The sequence below is a fragment of the Camelus ferus genome, chromosome X, assembly GCF_009834535.1.
Source record: "Camelus ferus isolate YT-003-E chromosome X, BCGSAC_Cfer_1.0, whole genome shotgun sequence".
Classification (NCBI taxonomy): domain Eukaryota; kingdom Metazoa; phylum Chordata; class Mammalia; order Artiodactyla; family Camelidae; genus Camelus; species Camelus ferus.
This window is the reverse complement of record NC_045732.1, coordinates 19,825,039-19,844,801: the sequence shown is the minus strand read 5'-3', so window position 1 is coordinate 19,844,801 and position 19,763 is coordinate 19,825,039. Positions and strand designations below refer to the sequence as shown.

Sequence of the window (19,763 nt, the reverse complement as noted above, 5' to 3'; positions counted from 1 at the left end):
GAGGAAGCAAGGAGGCAAGACCCTCACTGCTTTCTCCTCCTGCCCTCTGCCTTCCTGCTCAGTCTCTATGGGAAGCCAGTCAGCAAATGAGCCCAGGCAATGCCACCCACAGTGCTCAGCCTCCCTGGGCACAGAGTAAGGCAGAGAGAGGTAGGGAATCAATCTGGGGGATGCTGGGGTGGGGGGAGAAGTGAGACAAAGGAAGAGAACCAGCACGCCTCACTCCTCCGGTAGCAACCAAAAGCCTAAAGCGTCATGCTTTGACGCCCTTAGCCCCACCTCTCTGCCCCACCCATGATTCTCAGAACAGTCATGTTTAGCAAGTCTCCCTTAGCCCCTCCACCTTCCATTTTTTAGGGGACTCAGTCCTTTCTATGCTCAGAGCTGCTGAGCCATCACCAGTCCTGGACTCAACCTTTCAGAGATGAGTCATGTATATAAGGAGATGGACTTTTTTTGGGGGTCTTTTCACTGTTCACTTGCTTTTTTTTCTACAAAGGGAGTGTCTGATCTACGAAGGCAAAGAGCAGATATTCTCAATGTTGTGTATACACACCACTGTAGCCTGAACTGATTGATTGATGATGATGAGAATGATTAATGACCTCAGAATTGTGTTTTGAGTGTTTTTTCCCCTATATGATTCTTCTCAGTGTTGCTAATATCAACCTTAGCTGGCCAAGTCCCCATTTACTGAAATAAATAAAGCTGGGGTGGATCTCCTTTGTGTAGGGCAAGCATTACCTTTGTAAAATTACCCCATGAGCTTTCTTCTCGTGCTGGCCATATGGTCTCGCCTCTGCTCAGTTTTTCCAGGGCACACATGCGGGGAATCTAATAATGGATTCCAGCCAGCCTCTGGGCTATTATGTAAATAGGAAATTTCTAGCACCGCCCTCCCCCCATACCCCTTTGGGAATCTCTCTAATTAATTAACTTAAATTTAAAACACACTCACACACATTCCTTTTTATGGCGTTAGGTGGTCTTAACACTACTCTGTTTTGGGGTGTGTCTCTGCTTTTAAGGATAGGGAGCACATAATTCTCTGACCTTGGTTACTTAAGTGTTCAATCTCATTAAGCTCCTAAAATCATCACCCAATCCCAGGGTCTCCCAATGGGCTGTTTCCCCTGCCAATATTTATGCATTTTAGACTATTTTATTAGGTGCGTACAAGTTTAGAATTACTTTACCTTTCTGAGGAATTGAATCCTTTCTAATGATCTAGTGACCCCTTCTAACCCTGATAATGCTTTTCATCTTAAAGTCTATATCCCCCAATGTAGCTTTCTTTGGGTTAGTAATTGCCTGGTGTGCCTTTTTATCCTGCTACTTTCTGCCTTTCTGCATTCTTATGCCTTAAGAGTGGCTCTTAAAATGGACAGACAGCTACATTTCAAAAATCCTTTATCTGTAAATTTCTGTCTTTTAACTGGCTAGTTTAATTCACTTGCATGTTTGGTGAGAAATAGTAATTATATTTCGACTTGGTTTGCCACCTTATTTTTTCATTTGTCCTGCTTCTTCTGTGACTTTTTTCTTTCTTATTTCTTGCCATTTTTTGGATTGTTTATGGGTTTTTGTCCATTTGTTTCCTTCTTTCACTGTTTCTTTTTACTTGTTTGAACTTTATAGACTTTTTTTATTCTTTTAGTGATTACTCTTGAAATTTTGTCATGTATATTTAACTTACAAAGTAAAAAATTAAACAATATTTTAACTTCCCTAGGGAACAGGGATTGGCAAACTATGGCCCAATGATCAAATCTGCCTACCACCTGTCTATGTAAACAAAGATTCATTGGAACACAATCCTGTTCTTTCATTTTTGTACTGTCTATGGCCATTTTCATGCTACAATGGCAGAATTTCACAGTCATGGCAAAGACTGCATGGTCTGTAAAACTTAGAATATTTACTATCTGCCCTTTTACAGAAAAAAAAAATTGCCAACCCTTTTCTTAAGGATTTTAGGAGATCTCCCCTCTCCTGACTTGTATGTAATTACTGTGCAATATTTTATTTTTATCATTTTTAAACTCTATAAATTTGACTTTAGTATTCCTTTTTTCCCCTAAATATTATTTGCTCATATATATCTGTGTGTGTATATATATATACATTTTTACATAGTCACTCATATGTGTGTGTGTGTGTGTATATATATATATATGTATGTTTCTATTGCCCACCATTCCTTTTTGCATCTTGGATCATCCTTCTGACATAATTTTCCTTCTTCCTGAAGTACATCTTTTAGGGGTTTCTTCAGTGAAGATCTTTTGGTAGTAAATACCTAGTTTTTCATGTATTTATAAATATCTTAATTTTAGCCTCCTTGAAATACGATTTTCTGAGCACACAATTCTAAGCTGTAAGTTATTTTCTCTCAACAATTGGAAAATATTATTCTACTGTCCTCTGATTTCCATTGTTGTTGAAGGCAACTGTTAGTCTAATTGTCATTCCTTTGAACATGATCCATCTTTTCTCTCTGGCCCCATTTAAGATCTCTCAGCAGTTGGTGTTCTGCAGTTGAGTTATGATGTGTTTAGGCATGAATTTTCTGTTTTTTAACATCCTTCTTAGTATATGCTATGATTCCTGGATATGTGTTATTATGTTTTTCATCTGTCTTGGAAGATGCAGGCCATTATCTCTCTCTCTCTCCCCCCTTAGCCTGAAATTCCATTTAGATTTCTGTTTGATCGTCTCATTCTAGACTTCAATCACTTAATCTCTCTTTTATATTTTCCGTCTCTGTCCCTGTCTGTACTGCATTCTGTGTAATTTCTAATCCTCTCTTCAGCTGGATTTAATCTACTGTTTAACCAGTCAGGGTTTTTTTCAATAATTGTTTTTTTTATTTATAGATGCTCCATTAAAAAAATCCTCCTGGTTACTTCCGCTAGCCTATTGTTCTCTGCTCATCTGTGTGACTGCATCTTTTACGTCTTTAAACAATTCATACATAGCTTTTCTGTAGTCTGTATCTGAAAATTCCTCTATCTCCAATCGTTGTGGAGATCCAAATCTATTATGTTTTTTTATGCTGCCTCTGGTTCATGGTGGCTTGCCTCAGCATATTGTGAACTTATTGCTTGATTTTAATCTGTGGGAGTCCTCTAGGTCTAAATTAGAAAAGCTTTTTCCGAGGAGGATTTGCTTCAACAGAAACTTGGTGACACCTCTGATCTAAGACCACTTCAGCCCCTGTAAGGATCTTGGCTTGGTAAATGGGTCCCATGTTCAGCATCTCCACCTCAATCCTGGTCCACAGCTAAGTATTTCTGTAAATGTTGCTATTGGTATCTACACTCAAGGCCTTTTCCCCCACACCTATCACTTGCAGTTTACGGCTTCCTGCTCCGGTCCGAGTTTGGGTTAGTTTTTATTTGGCAGGTAGCTGTTGTGGAAGTCTTTGGAAATCTCTCCAACCACTTGCAAAACCAGAAGTGCCCTGAAGAGTGATTTATATCCAGGACATAGCTACTATGCAGTGGGACAGCTCCTTAGAGCACCTACCCCCAACACACACTACCACCACCACCACCATATTGCTGCTGGAAGCAGAAGGTTCATTGTGAAACTTTGAAACATACTGTTTTAGGGGGAAATCTGGTTTTTAAATGCCATTATAAATTGTTTCACTTATTGTACCGAAATAAAACTAGCTTTCTTATTTAGTCACTATTTTATCAGCTCTCACACTGAGGATGGCTATGGATCTCAAGATGCTTGCTTCTTGTGTGCAAGGCTGATATTTTGGCACATAATACTTAAAGATAGATCCTGCACTGTGAGCTGGTTTACCTTTGCACTGATGATCTTGGCCAGGAGGATGGCATTCCACTTGCCCTAATCTCACATGCAAGTGGAAAGTGTTGATATTTTGACACTACAAGAAGACATTATTTAGCCTTCATTGCTTGCCATTTATTTACCAAATGCTTTACAATCCACATTTTGGGAAAGTCATTTCCCACTGCCACTCAGAGGGAAAATCAGCTGGTCCACTCTGGATCCACTTCCATATCTCTCACTATTGATCTTTGTGAAGTGACTCAACCCTTCCAAACTTCTATCCTTTTCTCCTCTACATTTACTGAAAAAGTAGATCAACTAAAAATGAAAAACTGGCTGCCACATCCCCCTCTTTCCAGACACCACTTCTTTCTGGATTAGGCATCAGGAAAAGGGGAATGATCTGACAAATATGAAGATGAACACTGATACACTGACTTTTCTTTCTTTGAACCCCTGCTATGGCACAAGGGGAAAATCTCCGAATCCACTACCAGTGCTGTCTACAAGTGCCCCTTTGCAAGGCTCCTTCCATTCGTGAGCGAATTACTCCTTGTATTTAAAACACTCCGCAGATACAGAGAGTGTGCTGTCACAGGAAGTGCGAGAAGCCTTTAAGTAGGTGGAGCCTCGGGAAAACTAGGGCAGGTTGGGTGGGAAAAGAATGGAAAACATTCCAACTGTTTTGAGAAGACATCTTAGTTCCCTAAGACTATGGAGGGAAAAAGAGAAATTCATATTTATTGAACTCCTGTTATAAATCTGGTACTTTTTTTCTTTGTTTGAATAAATTATGAAAAAAAATGTCAAAAATAACAGAAACTAAGGAGAATAACACCCATTTACCTATCATCTAGATTTAACAATTAACATTTTGCCATATTTATTTCATCTATTTTGTATTTTAGAATCACTATTAGAATAGAGACATAATATTTTACCCTTAAAAACTTAATCACATTCTATATAATCAAAATGCCATTATCACACCTAACAAAATTAACGATAATTCCCTAATATTATCTAACACTCAGTCTTTATTAAAATCTCCTTCAATTGTCTCTCAAATGTCTTTTGCAGCTGGTTGCTCAAACTGGGGTCCAATCAAGGCATTATAGCTAAGACTCTATTAACCCAGATTGTCCTAGTAATTTTCATATCTTTTTATCTTTATAACAATCCTAAGAGGCAGTTATCATTATTTCCATTGTACAAATGCAAAAGTTGAGGCTAGAGAAGTACTTAGCCTAAGATCACACTGTCAGTAAGTGTTGAGAGGACATTTCCTGCTTTTTTAGCTGCCTATCATCCAACCCCCTCTTCCTATTTTGAGCAAGTTCTGTTGCATCTTGATGGGGCACTCCTGGTGGCCCAGAGGTAGGCATATAAAGTAGTTCGTCAAATTCGATGCCTTGGTTTAGGACTTTGAGTATAGAACAGCACTGTCCAGTTAAACTTTCTGCAATGATGGAAATGTCCTACATCTGCATGTCCAATGTGGTACCACCAGTAACTACCATATTGGACGGCATGGTCCTAGAAAGAATGATGCCAAGGTGCAGGGACATTTCAGAAATTATACACAGCATTGGTGGCAGCATTTAGAGTCTGGTGGTATTGGCAGCTCTGAGGGTTAGACTGATGGTAGTGTTCTGCATAGATCACTTGCCCACTTTCAGAGCCTGCCCCTCTACTCAGCCTATCAAATATGTGAAACACCCAATAGCCATCCAGTAAATTCCCCTTTTGCTTAATTTTTCCAGAGTCAAGTTTCTATTGTTTGAAATCAAAAGTCCCTTGCAAGACACCACTAGTTATCATCCAATTCCTTTTTTTCCCTTAGAAACAGAACCTCCATTTTTAGCTAGGTGCAAGTTTTAGCTAGTTGTGGCAACATAACTAAGTTCTGATCAATGAGGCAGAGGTGGATGAGTGCTATACAAAATCTGGAGAGTATCTTTAAATAGGACATGTTTTTGTCTTTTCCTCCTTCTAGCTGGGTGGAATATGAATGTGATGGATGGAGCTTGAGCAGACATTTTTGGACCATGAAGCAGAAACCAGGTCTTAAGGATGGCAGAGCATCAAAATAAAAGGAGCCTGTGACCCTGGGGATTCTAAAGTTGCTACAGTAGACTTACTGCTTACATTTATGCGAGAGACAAAAACTTCTGTCTTGTTGATGCCACTGTGGGTTTTTTTTCTTTTTTGGCTGAACCTAATCCTACAATTACTTTTCAGCTGAACCTAATCCTAACTGATTAAAAACCCTGAGACAGGTGTGGCTGGCAGATCTCAATTTGAACCCACATCTGGGACAAAAAGGATAGGGAATGATTTAAACTTATTCTTCTCCAGGACTATTCTCCATACCATGATTTTTATGCTTCTGTGGGCCAAACATATAGTTTGCAGGACTCAGCTACCATCCTGCCTGTACACTGTGCTAGTTTTTTATCCCATCAAGAGGAGCCCTATTCTTGGCCTTGACTATTAAAGAACCCCATCCTGCAGAATGTAGGAGGAGCCAGCAAGGTCAAAATTTTCTAGACCATGGTTTATGTGACAGGGACCTTGGAATTCCCTGACCAATTGGCTCAAGCCAGTTTCCAGAACCTGCATGGGCTTCTTCCCTGGGTCGTTATTCCCAAAGGCAGATTATGTAGCCAGTTTTAACACCATACACTAGAGGTAAGGCCGAGGGGTAGCTGTTTGCAGGGAGGTATGAATAGAATTTAGGTAGACACTGCAGCCCATTAGTCCATGTGCCCACAAGGCTCCTTAGAGTGGGAGATGGAGTCTATGAGGGAAGAGATGGGGGGTGGTGAGCTACAGGCTGGTGACCCAGGCTTACTCTCCTCCTGCCATTATGGTCCAGTGTAGAACTCCAAGAGTCCAATAACTTTAAATTCAAACCTGATCTTCCAGGTCTTGCAAAGGTACATTTGTCATGGACATGTTGTGAATAACCATTTATTAGCTTTATAACTTTTAAGTATTTAGATATATATTTGGGCTTCCGTTTGTACTTTGGTTCCAGGCCTTACAAATATCAGGGGTGAGCCTGTTTGTACAAAAGCTTGGCTACTACTTCCTACACCCGAAACAGCAAATGGAGCACACAGTCCCATGGCCTTCCTTCTGGGTTACTTGTTTTCCTCTCACTTTCTCTGTTATTTTCTTATTCTCTCCCTAAAGTTCTCCTCTGGTTGTAATAGATCATTTGTAGGCCAGGACCTGGCTTGCTATTTCTTTCATAGCCCCCTGGCCCTTTAGCACAAAGTGTTCTGGATACATTGGTTCTATGTCCAGTAAGTCTTAACACTGGATGTGCATCAGAACCGCAAAGGGAATGCTTTAAAAATATGGAATCCCTAGCCCCATCCCAGTAATACTGATTCTGAAATCTGGGCAAGGGGTGGGGAATCTGTATTATTTTAAAGTTCTACAGATGATTCTGAAGCACAGCCATGGCTGAGACACTCAATGCAATGACCTACTGACTCACTTATTCCTGACTAGAGACAAGGGGGTGAAGATTAGAATGGGGTGAATTAAGAAGTTGAACCCCTAGGCCTTCCAACCCCTCCTCATTCTAAGTTCTGGGCCTCTGCATCTGCATCTCATTTCTACTGCTCTCTTAGGGTACTGAGTGGCTGTCATTAGCACTTCCCATGGCTCAAAGCGTGATCATGGGATTTCAAAATCAGGGTGGTAGCTGGTGGTTCTCTAATGTGTATTTGTACCTCCTTACATTTTTTTGAGGCTATACTCCTAATCTAGCACAGTAATTGGCATATAGTAGATATTTATTAAATGTTTAAGAAAAAATTTTGACCTGAGTTCAAGGAGCATTGCATTTGGTTTGGGGAAAATATTAAGATTACTGGGGTTTTATATTTAGACTCCTTTAAAGAAATGGATTAAGTGTTCCTTTTAGTTTTACATAACTGCAGATAAGTGAATTTATTTAGTAGCCAATTACTAGATTTTAAAAAATCAAAATCACCTGCAAGAAATATCTGTCAACTCCTCCTGATTATCTCTCATGGACATTTTAACCAAGACTTCTGATACATTGCATTTTAATATTCCCATTGTTTAAAGTACAGTCAGGTTCAATAATATGTAATCACAACCTGTTTGAAGCCCTTAACGGATAGTTCACTTTCTGCTGTCTTTTAAGATATAAAGGTAATACACAATACACAAAAATAAACTCAAAATGGATCAAAAACTTAAACATAAGACAAGATACAATAAACCTCCTAGAAGAAAATATAGGCAAAACATTATCTGACATACATCTCAAAAATGTTCTCCTAGAACAGTCTACTCAAGCAATAGAAATAAAAACAAGAATAAACAAATGGGACCTAATGAAACTTACAAGCTTCTGCACAGCAAAGGAAACCATAAGTAAAACAAAAAGACAACCTACGGAATGGGACAAAATTTTTGCAAATGAAACTGACAAAGGCTTGATCTCCAGAATATGTAAGCAACTCATACGGCTTAATAAGAAACAACCAAACAACCCAATCCAAAAATGAGCAAAAGACCTAAACAAGCAACTCTCCAAGGAAGACATACAAATGATCAACAGGCACATGAAAAAATGCTCAATATCACTAATTATCAAAGAAATGCAAATCAAAACTACAGTGAGGTATCACCTCACACCAGTCAGAATGGCCATCATTCAAAAATCCGCAAATGACAAATGCTGGAGAGGCTGTGAAGAAAGGGGAACCCTCCTACGCTGCTGGTGGGAATGCAGTTTGGTGCAGCCACTGTGGAAAACAGTATGGAGATTCCTCAAAAGACTAGGAATAGACTTACCATAGGACCCAGTTATCCCGCTCCTGGGCATATATCCAGAAGGAACCCTACTTCAAAAAGACACCTGCACCCCAATGTTCATAGCAGCACTATTTACAATAGCCAAGACATGGAGACAGCCTAAATGTCCATCAACGGATGACTGGATAAAGAAGATGTCGTATATTTATACAATGGAATACTACTCAGCCATAAAAACCAACAACATAACTCCATTTGCAGCAACATGGTGCTCCTGGAGAATGTCATTCTAAGTGAAGTAAGCCAGAAAGAGAAAGAAAAATACCACATGAGATCGCTCATACGTGGAATCTAAAACAAAAACAAAAACAAAAACAAACAAAGCATAAATATAAAACAGAAACAGACTCATAGACATAGAATACAAATTTGTGGTTGCCAAGGGGGCGGAAAGTGGGAAGGGATAGATGGGATTTCAAAATTGTAGAACAGGTAAACAAGATTATACTGTATAGCACAGGGAAATATACACAAGATCTTATGGTAGCTCACAGAGAAAAAAATGTGACAATGAATATATATATGTTCATGTATAACTGAAAAATTGTGCTTTACACTGGAATTTGACACATTGTAAAATGATTATAAATCAATAAAAAAATTTTTAAAAAAAGATATAAAGGTAAGTTCATTTTGAAAACTGAAAGCACACAGCAAAGCTGAAACCCAACAAACATTTAGATGGCACAAAACAGGAAAACTTCAGAGCTGGGGGCCAGATGTCCTGAAGAATTTTTCTAAGGAAAAATCTTTGAGATGAACTGTCTCCATTGGTTTGCTGCCCAGCATTTTTTCATCGGAGCTGCAATTGCACAAGATTGCAACACTAGCTTGATCTTTGTCTCCATCTCAGTTATTTTTGGCCCCAATAGGTTGAGATTATTTTCAATAACTGTGCTGGAAACAGCTCTGTCAAGTCCCTTCTTTGTTTCATGCCATAGATTTGACTGCAAATAGTACAATGCCTTCATTAAGAGGCTATAAAAGGCTCAACGCCAGGAATCCTTGGGAAGCCACAACAGAAAGATACCAAGGCTGTTTAGGAGGATGAAATAAGAACAAATGTCTACCAGTGGGTCAATTAAACATGCTCTTCCTCCTTTGCTGGAACAAGTGACTGATTGAGCCTCACCACTGGGGTCTGCTTCTTGCAACAGCTTCACTGACCCCACAAAGCACCAAGGAGGAGTTGCTAGGGTTTGCCTCAGCGTCATCGGACTTACTGCTTCATTTAAGACGCACTGGGAGATGAGTGCCACTGCTAGGTTTCCTTGAAGGAAAATGTTAAATTGAAACAACCCCATTGCCAGTGTTTCTCAGAATAAAAGGAGCCTGCTAAGTGAGACAATTGTAAAGTATCATCTCCTCCACTCTACTTTTTTGCCAGAATTTTCTATTAACTTAGCAACATTCAGAGCCTCGTCAGAATTCCATATTTACAGTCCACAGACTTAATTGGGACCATACAGAGAGAATGGCAAGCATGGGCTAAGTTTCCCAGGGGCCTGGGATTATTGAAAAGAATCACACAGTATGGACTGCAATTGAGGGGGCCCAACAGGGGGACGTAGGGGACACAAAAGCAAGCTCTACAGCAGCCTAGAGTATCTTGGTCTGTTTGACTTTTCCTCATGTTAGAATTTTTTTAAATTTAGAATCTTAAGCCAGAAAAAAAATCTTTAAGATGATCCTCTTGGTTTAAAAAAAAAAATGACTGAGACCCAGAGATGTACAGCAACTAGATGTGAGACGCAAGGTCACACAACTGGGTTGTGGCTGACTCATACTTATTTGTTCATGTTCAACTATTAGAATATTTTTGGTAGCTAATGGTAAACACAGAAGAGGTCTGAGGGAATGGGTGAGCAATAGCTACTCTACTGCAGCTTCAGGACAAGGTTATAAGGAAAGCAATTCTCAAACCACATTCTGTCGCCTTGCCTGAAAGTTTCACTCAAAAACACACACAACAATGCCAACATAGGATGACAAGATTGTTACCATTATAACCAGCATCAGGCAATAAGAAATCCTCCTAAACCAATAGCTGGGCAAAGGCCTACTTAGGGTTCAATTCTTGGGTGCCATCCCTAAGGGTACAGAGCTACAGATGTCACTAGGTTCTTCTATCTGGTTTATATAAGAGTAGGGAGTATTGCTAAAATATTTGGGCAGATCCACATATCTTGAATTCATGTGATTTCACCATGAGAGGTCATTCATCATGCTAATTAACAAGACATTCATTTCACCAATAATACCTCTTTGTGACATTTGCTATGCTCACTAGCAAAATGTGGGCAATCTCAATAGCAGAAATGGATATAGTAGCAGCCTCTGGAGAGTGGCCCCTCTGCTGAGAATGCCCACAGACCAACCCTGGGGTGTGCATGCTTGATTCACATCTGGGTTTTTGCTTAACCTAACTTTGAAGCACACAGTGTCACTCTATAATTGGTGAGGAATTTTAACGTAAATCTCAGACATTATAACAAACTGCTTCATGGTGAAATAAGAATTTGAACCCAGGTCTTCTGACTTTCATTCCAAACTCTTTCCCAAAGGGCCACCTGCCTCTCTTCTAATAAAAGAAATCAGAAGGTTTGCTAAACATATGCTAGAAAAGATGTCTCTACGGAAAATTCTGTCTTGCCTACAAGGTATTTTGCCTTCTGGCTTGTCCGAATGGACCTGTGGGATGTAGTGAGATGGACCCATAACAGGCACTGAAGAAACTTGTCAAGTTCAATTGTACTGAAAACCCTGCTGGTTCCCAAGGAGTCTGGGAAATTTCTGTAGGGCACTGATTTAGGTTTAGAACTGTTTGTTTTGAAACCTTCTCTAAGATTTTGCATAATCCTGTGATTCTCCCCCTTGGCTGCATGTTAGATCATGCGAGTAGGTTGTAAAAACTCTCAGTGCATGGATCTATACTAAAGCAATTAGATCAGAACCTCTGGTGTTGGGGTCCAGGCATTAGTATTTTTTAAAGGTTTTTGGATGATTTGAATGTGCAGATAGGGTTGAGACCCAATTGTCTAACTTGGTGCTTCTCAAACTGTGATGTGCAAGCTACCTGGGGATCTTGTTGGTATGCGGATGCTGAGACTCTGCACTTCGAAGAACCCCGCAGGTGATGATGATGCTGATGTACCATGGGACATACTTTAAGTGGCAAGGGAATAATCTCTTACCCGCTAAAGTTTTTTGAGAGCAAAACCACTAAACCAAAATCTGAGATGGGCCAAAATAATCCAACTCAACCCCGTAATTTATCCTACAGGGGAATGTATGGAATACAGCTTCAATAAGACTATAAAGCAAATAAACTGATTAAACACCTAAACTTGTAAAAACTGAACTTTGATTTCCCACAGACTTGCCTTAAATGCTTAGAATATCTTCCTAATCACAAAAATAGCATGGCTGTAGTTACCAAAGCTAACCATCTAATGTACCAAAAAAAAAGAGTCATGTCTGCATTTCCTATTTATTATAACCTTCATAATTATTGATTGTCTTGGATCTCACTGCCTCTGTAGTTAGCCTGCGAGAGCGTAATACCTGTGTTTGCTGTTCTTTTCACAGCAGGATCCAGGGAGAGCTTGGAGGAAGCTGCGTCACAAAGAGCCAGCGGGTCTGCAAACAGCGTAGAAGGCTGGCGAGGAAAGGGCCATCTTTCAATGTAAACAAAGGAGCGGGCGGGGGCTAATTGAGTGGCCTTTTCGCTACACCTGCATAAGCAGATAGTGATTGACATCAGCCGCAGCAGCCTGAATCTGAACGACTAGCGAGAGAATTTTGCAAACTCAGAAAGAACGGAAAACCCAAGCCACTACCCACAGAGCCCAAGGTGTGTGCCTGTGAATTATGTTATCAGCTGCACAGCAGGACTGCAGAAAGCACTAACTATGAACAATATATAAATTACAGGGGTCATTCAATGAGCAGATCAAGTGCAATTAAAATGCAAAAGACTTTTCACCTGACTCAGAAAAAATTTCTTTGCAACACAAGTGTGCCTCAAACTGTCCAGTAGAGCAGGGGTCGGAGGAGGGGAAGAAGTTGGGGGGGACCTGATTACTGGACTCCAAAAGGCTAACGTGCAATTTGTGTTCTTTTTATGTAGATTAAATGCATTGACTGCAGCTTGTACCACTTAGATACGCAGCAGGGAGTCAAAAGCTTGGGTATCAGTCAACCACAGCCAGCAGCTAAAGCACAGGGCCAAATCTGTTATTGTGCCTTAGATGAGACACTTAATCTAATCTAATGGGAGCAAACCCCCATGGACAAATAAAAGGACATTACCAGCAGCAGTGGCAGCTGTAACGTTAAGAAGAAGCACCAAATATTTTTTGTGATAACATAATTAATGACTTCTCCAGCCTCCTGTTTGCTCTTTAAAAATCCTGCCTTCCAGCTCACGGTGCCTTGTCTCACACCCCATGGAGAGTCTCAGGATGTAAATAACAGGAGGCAGCAATCTGCCTCTCAGCCTCTTCACAGCAACGTGTCCTAGGTATACCACAATCAGAAAAAAAAATGTGTTTTTTTTTCCTCCCTGGAGTCATATCTACTCCTTCAAGTAGCGTGAAAACATCACTGAGTTTTGATGAATTTGCCTTATTAAAGCAAACCAGAGCGAGGCAACGGGTAGGAAGAAATAAGATGGTAAAACTCAGGACTCCTGGGACAGGTACTGTAGACATCTAAGACACGATGAAATTAGAGACAAGGATCACAGAAGAGACCAACAGAATGCTGAAAACAAGTTAATCCTGGAGGACATGAATCCAATCTCCTCTAATTCAGGAATTGCTTCTAGTGTTCCTGTTGGGTAGGATCTTACTTACAGGAAAATGAAATCCTTTCTAGAAGCAATCCGTCCAGAATGTATTCCCTTCAGTTCCCAAGTCACCAAATAATCCTTTAGTAAGTGCTTCTCAGACCTTAAAGTGTATATGTTTCCCCAGGGGATCTTGTTAAAAATACAGATTCTGCTTCAGTATGCCTGAGGTAGGGCATGAGATGCTACACTTTCAGCAAGCTCCCAGGTGATGCCAATGCTGCTGGTCCATGAACTACACTTTGAATAAAGCTTTCGTTATTGGACCATACCCTAAATCAAGCGTAAACTTGTTAGCTCACTTGAGTCAGGTGCTAAGAAGGCCAAGAGTTCTAGATTTACCCTCACATGGTTCATTATCCTTCATGATCATGGCCTTATCCCTGATCAACCATCTCATGCATGGTCTGTGGCCACCACTCCAAAAAGCAAAAGCAGGTAGGGCTTTCCAGCACGATAGACAGTCTATTATTGCAGAAGCTTCTCTGAATGACAGAAAGATAATCATTCTGCCAAATGTACTAGCTGTCTATTGCTGTGTCAGAAACCATCCTAAAACCTAGTGGCTTAAAACAATGAAAACTCATTATCTTCCAAAACTTCTGTGGATCAGGAATTCAAGAGCAGCTTGGCCAGATGGTTCTGGCTTGGGATCACTCATAAGAATACAGTCAGATGGTGGCTGAGGCTCCAGTCATCCACAGGCTTGACTGGGGCTGGCCAGTCTGCTTCCAAGGTGGCAAACTGGTGCTGACTATTGGTGGGAGACTTCAGATCCTTTCCATGTGGGTCTCTCTACAGGGTTGCTTGAATGTCCTCATGATGACTTCTCGGAAAGCAAGGAATTTAAGACATCAAGGCAGAAGTCCCAAAACTCTTTGTGGCCTACCCTCACTAGTCACACAACCGACACTTCTACCATATTCTATTGGTCACACAGACCAGCCATGAATTCATTGTGGGAGAAGACTACACAAGGGTATGAATATCAAAAGGCAAGGCTCATTGTCGACCACCTTGGAGGCTGGCGACCACACCAAGTAAACTAAGACTCCTTATTTCCTCTGCAAGACACATAGACTGAGGTCCATGTCCCCCTGAGTGCTCAGAGCCACACTCCTACAGCATACACTTCTGCTCCCACTTACCAAGAGTTGATTGTGTTTGCTTCCAAACCTGTTTATGACACTTGTTCCAGTTGTACTACTTCTTAAAATTAAGTAATTTATACATGTGAATTGATGAAATATGAATGCAAAAGGAGTTGTTTCTATGAGAACAAAGTTGAAATTTTTAGAAAGATGTAACAGTAGCAGGTAGTTTAAAATTCTGTTGAATTATGTGTATGCCAAACAATTGTAAAAGATTGAAAAATCATTTAAAAATTGGGAGGATTATACACTGAGCTTGCTTCACAAGTGCCTTAAATTCTTGCTCCACTTTCAAAACTAGATCTCATACACAATGAGATTTAGGTGCAGCTCATGAGAGAAGGAAAGCCTGCAACTTCCATCAGCAGATTTATATTCAAAGAAAATGACTTGGCTGTATATCAAAAACTTAGTGAATGAATGTATATTTACACGATTTAAGTTATATAAAATATTTACGATTGTATGTATCATTTTTTCAATGATTCCCTGTTTTAACTATCTTTTTTTTCAATTAACCAACCAAATTCTGGTTCAGATGGATGGGTATGAAGCATGTATTATAAAAGGGAAATTGCTTCTGAAACTAGCACTTTTGTTTAGAAGTAGGAGGAAGGAAGGATAGAGCTAGAGAGAAGGAGGGGCTCGACCAAACATCTGGTTCTAGAAAGCTCTGAGACTGGAAGACAACTTGTCTGCAATCTCACTTATTGGCTACCAACAAGGTGGAGCCGCAGCTGCCCTATTATACACATGTGTGACGCTTCATGATGTCTTTTCGTGGCTTCTTTTCCCTCTCAAGGCTGTCCTTGCTATTTATTGTTATCTGATTTTACTTGCGTGCCATGGTTAGGATGAGACATAGCTTTCTGCCCACCAAAAGTTTATGCTCTCCTTTCAGTGTTGTAGAGTTGTTGCTAGGAAATGGTTACCCAGACCAGGGACACATTCTCCAGCCCTGTTTCCATCCAGATGTGGCCCTGTAATCAGTTCTCAGCAATGAAATTTGACTGGAAGTGAGAGACAGTACTTCTGGGCTGGGATTTTCAAGAAGTATATGTACCTTATCCATGGTCTTTCTTCTCCTGCTGGCTGTGGGTACAGGACTGAGGCTCTGGGGGATGGCAGAGCTACAAGGTGGAAGAAGCCCGAATCCCTGAATCACTCGTTTGCTCTGGGAAAGTCACTCAGTTGTCAACCAGGAACACCACAACGGACTGTTATGCATCAAGACACTTAAATTTGAAGAGCTATTTGTTACAGCAGCTAGTGTTGTGTCACTTCAGCTAACACTGGGGCTGCTCACCCTGAGATCCGCCTGCTTCATTGTTCTGCCCCTTCTCTTCCTCCCACCCTAGCCTTTTTTGTCTCATTGGGATTATTTTTCTTTGGTGTGAGCTGCAGATTCTTAACCGGAGGGGTCTACACAACTGTATGCAAAATGTTGTCTATAGGTGCACTCTTCCAGGAGGAGGGTCCACTGTTTTTGCGAACTTTTCATCTGGGCCTTTGAGCCTTTAAATTGTTATGAAGAGCTGCTCTAAGAGGTTCACTTTCAGTGACATATTCCTAATTTAATGACCTTAATGCTATGATTTAGAGATCTGAGTATCTGCAGGTAATTCATGGATGCAGATTAAAGGGAAAGCAAAGGTAAAGAGCTCATGCTGGATAGTGAATACAGATGTAGAAGCAAATCATGGAATGAACAGAATCAAATCAGTAGATGGAGGAAGCTAAATGAAAGCCCTTTCTGGGATTTATTAAGTAGCTGCCTTTCTCCTATTGCATAAGTACAGTCCCAAAGCATCTCCTGGTGAACTCAAAGAGCTACTACGTTCCTTTCCAAAAGCCTAATTGATGGCCAAGGACTAAGGAGATCCTGTTTCTGTATATTCTGAGAAGCAATTCTTCTCTAGCTCGACTCATACTTCCTGAGAAGTTTATGACCAGCAAAAGTGTGTTAATGCCAGGGAAGTTAAAAAAAATTGGCCTGTGGGAACTGCAAAGGACTGGAAATATGAAACAGTGTCCCAAGCCTGTCCCAATGCCTGTCCCAAGCATTGAAAATTACTGGGTGGAACTAAGGGTCTCCAGAGAGTTTACAATTCATACGAAGGTGTCTATAGTCTCCTCTTCAAAGGCTGGGAATGACCTGAATTCTAAGCCAGGGGTTGACAATAGAGCTTACCATTTTGCTTGGTGTCTTTTAACAGAGCAGATGCAGATAAATCACCTTTATCTTGAAAGACTGTTGGAGGACTAGGGAGCCATCACAGAAAGTCCCCTTTCCCCAAGAAGCAAGCATGCAGGTAGGAGGTAGAAACATTTATCCGGAGTAAGGGACTGTTAAACTTTCAGGATCCCCTTACCTGTGTTTTTAACTAGGGCCTACTGATACCTTCTCTCGTTGCCCAGTTTATAGACAAGGCTTCATATCCTCTGTTCTTTGGACATTTTGGACCTTATTTTGAATCATCTGGGAGTCTGGTCTAAAATGTATATTCCTCAGTCCCACTCCAGACCTCCTGAGCCAGCATCTCGGGAGTATAGCCTTTTAAAACTCCCTTTTAAACACGTGCCCCAGGTGACGCTAAGTCTCACTGGTTTGCCCAGCACTGGTCCAAGGTCTCTGAGGAATGGCAGCTCTGGAATGTCCTAGGCTGTGGCATGGCACTGTTCTCTGGGGTCTGAGGTAGGCTGGCTGACACGTCTGGCTGCATCAGCTAGCAGACATCTGGCTTCTCTGTGGTATCTGTGTATTTGTTCAAAGTGGCTTTGGAGGCTGCAGATCTGGCAAGCTGCAGACACGGTCTCTGTTCCACAGGATGGGGTTTGTTGAAGTTGTTAAGATTAAGACCTACTTCAAGAGATACCAAGTGAAATTTACAAGATGAGAGAGTAAAACTGATTAATTACTACACTGGGAAATGCTTGGTAATCCAAGATAAAAATAAGGACAACACACCCAAATACAGGATGAGTTCATGTAACCAACACAGATATCATTTGTCAGATCGCTTACGCTCACACAGAAGGGAATATGAGTCTGCGCTGCTAATGCACAGGAACTCCCAAAGTACGGTGTGAAGGTTGGCCTGACAAATTATGCTGCAGGATACTGTACTGGCCTGCCGCTGGCCCAAAGGCTTCTCAGTCAGTTTGGCATGGACAAGATCTTTGAAGGCCAAGTGGAGGTGACCGCAGATAACCACAACATGGAAACCATTGATGGTCAATCAGGTAGGTGCCTTTACCTGCCATTTGGATGCAGGGCTTGCTAGATCTATTACTGGAAACAAAGTCTGGGGGACCCTGAAGGGCGCTGTGGATGGAGGCTTGTCTATCCCTCACAGTACCAAACAATCCCCTGGTTATGATTCAGAAAGCAAGGAATTCAACGCAGAAATACACCAGAAGCACATCATGAGTCAGAATGTTGCAGATGATACGCGTAATCTAACTGAAGAAATTGAAGATGCTTACAAGAAACAATTCTCTCACTACATAAAGAACAACATTAACTCTAGACATGGTGGAGGATATGTATAAGAAAGCTCATGCTGCTTTATAAGAGAATCCAGTCTATAAGAAGAAGACTAAGAAAGAAGCTAAAAAGAAGAAGAGGAACCATTTGCAAATGTCTCTTGCCCCGAAGAAAGATAGGGTAGCTCGGAAGAAGGCAAGCTTCCTCGAGCTCAGGAATGGGCTGCTGAGAGCTAATAGAGCAAACCACAATATTCTATGAAGACATTTAAGATAAAGACAGTGATAAGCTTATTGACCAAGCAGCCCCCAAAAAAGTGGCTTTGGAGGAAGGAAATTATGGGGATACTCCTGCCTCTGAGCCATGCCATGGAATGGTACTACCCTACCATCCACCCTCAACGAGCTAGAAAATATGCCAAAGCCCAAGCGATCATCTGATTGTACTATGAATGAGACACAAAGATTTTTTTTTTTAAATCCAGGCTTCTGACACTTGCACCTCCATACCCCATATGAAAACAGTAATGCATTTCCATTAAACCTCAGTGTTTATCACACACCCTTTCCTTCCTAAGCTCGGGACTGAAGAATCTTTCTAGGGTGGGGCTGGATGCCCTCCCTGTGGTTATAAGCACCGGTAACAGACCCTATTGGCACCCACATGTACCCTGCACTTCCCCCTACACACCTAACGCTGCTTACTGCCAATATCTGTAACTGTCTATGAGAACACACTGAACTGGTGCTCAGGGCAAGATGGAAATGCTGGAGAGTTCACGCCCCTGAAAGCAGCCCTCAAACGATGACAGATGGGGAGTTGGTGGAGAAATACCCCAGCTTCCTCATCCCAGCAGCGGGATAACTCTGGAATGTTCAACACTCTCCCCCGGAGGTCCCCACTGGGACTGATCTCCAGGAGCCCATAGTGGGGACTTGCTTATTATCACACGCAACTGTGGCTCCCTTCCCTTCCCCTCTCACTCCTCCACTTTCCAACCAGTGTTTCCTCCTTCCAAATAAACAACTTGCATTTAAGACTTTGTTTCAGGATCTGCTTCTGGGGGCACCAAAGGTGCCTACCCCCCAGGACATATAGACACAAAGGTGAGCTAACAGCTCTGAATGGCCTCTGGAACTGTAAGGGACAGTAGTGCAAAGCAGCAAATGCCTGTATCTGTAGCATTTTTAACATCACAGTCAAAATCATCTGCCTGATTTCTGTTCCTTTGTCCCTGACCTCCGAACAAAATCTGTCCATTGCTCTTCCTAAATAATGAGACTTTTGCTACCTAGAGTGACAGGGAGCAGAGCAATCCAGTCCTGATTTGACCTGCTGCAGACTGAAACCTCCTTTTTCTATGTCAGGAGGTCAAGATCCAAGCACAATTTGGGCTCTTGCGAGGTCACTGATTCACATCATGGGGAGTCCTTGTGGGGCGGGACATCCCACATTTGTGCATTCCTTTAACACATATTTATGGAGCACTTACTCCTAGTCAGAGTCTGGGGGATACAGAAGGGAGGTGGATAAGTTCAGTCTGGTCAGGCTGTAGCTAGATGGAACTCCGCCAGCCCCCACCCCGAGGGTCCTTGCCACACGGAAG

At 41.4% G+C, this 19,763-nt stretch overlaps 1 pseudogene; it reads left to right on the top strand.

The window, feature by feature from the left end:
• The first annotated feature begins 6,278 nt into the window (after nt 1-6,278).
• LOC102511520 lies at nt 6,279-18,393 on the top strand (annotated as a pseudogene).
• The last annotated feature ends 1,370 nt before the right edge of the window (nt 18,394-19,763 follow it).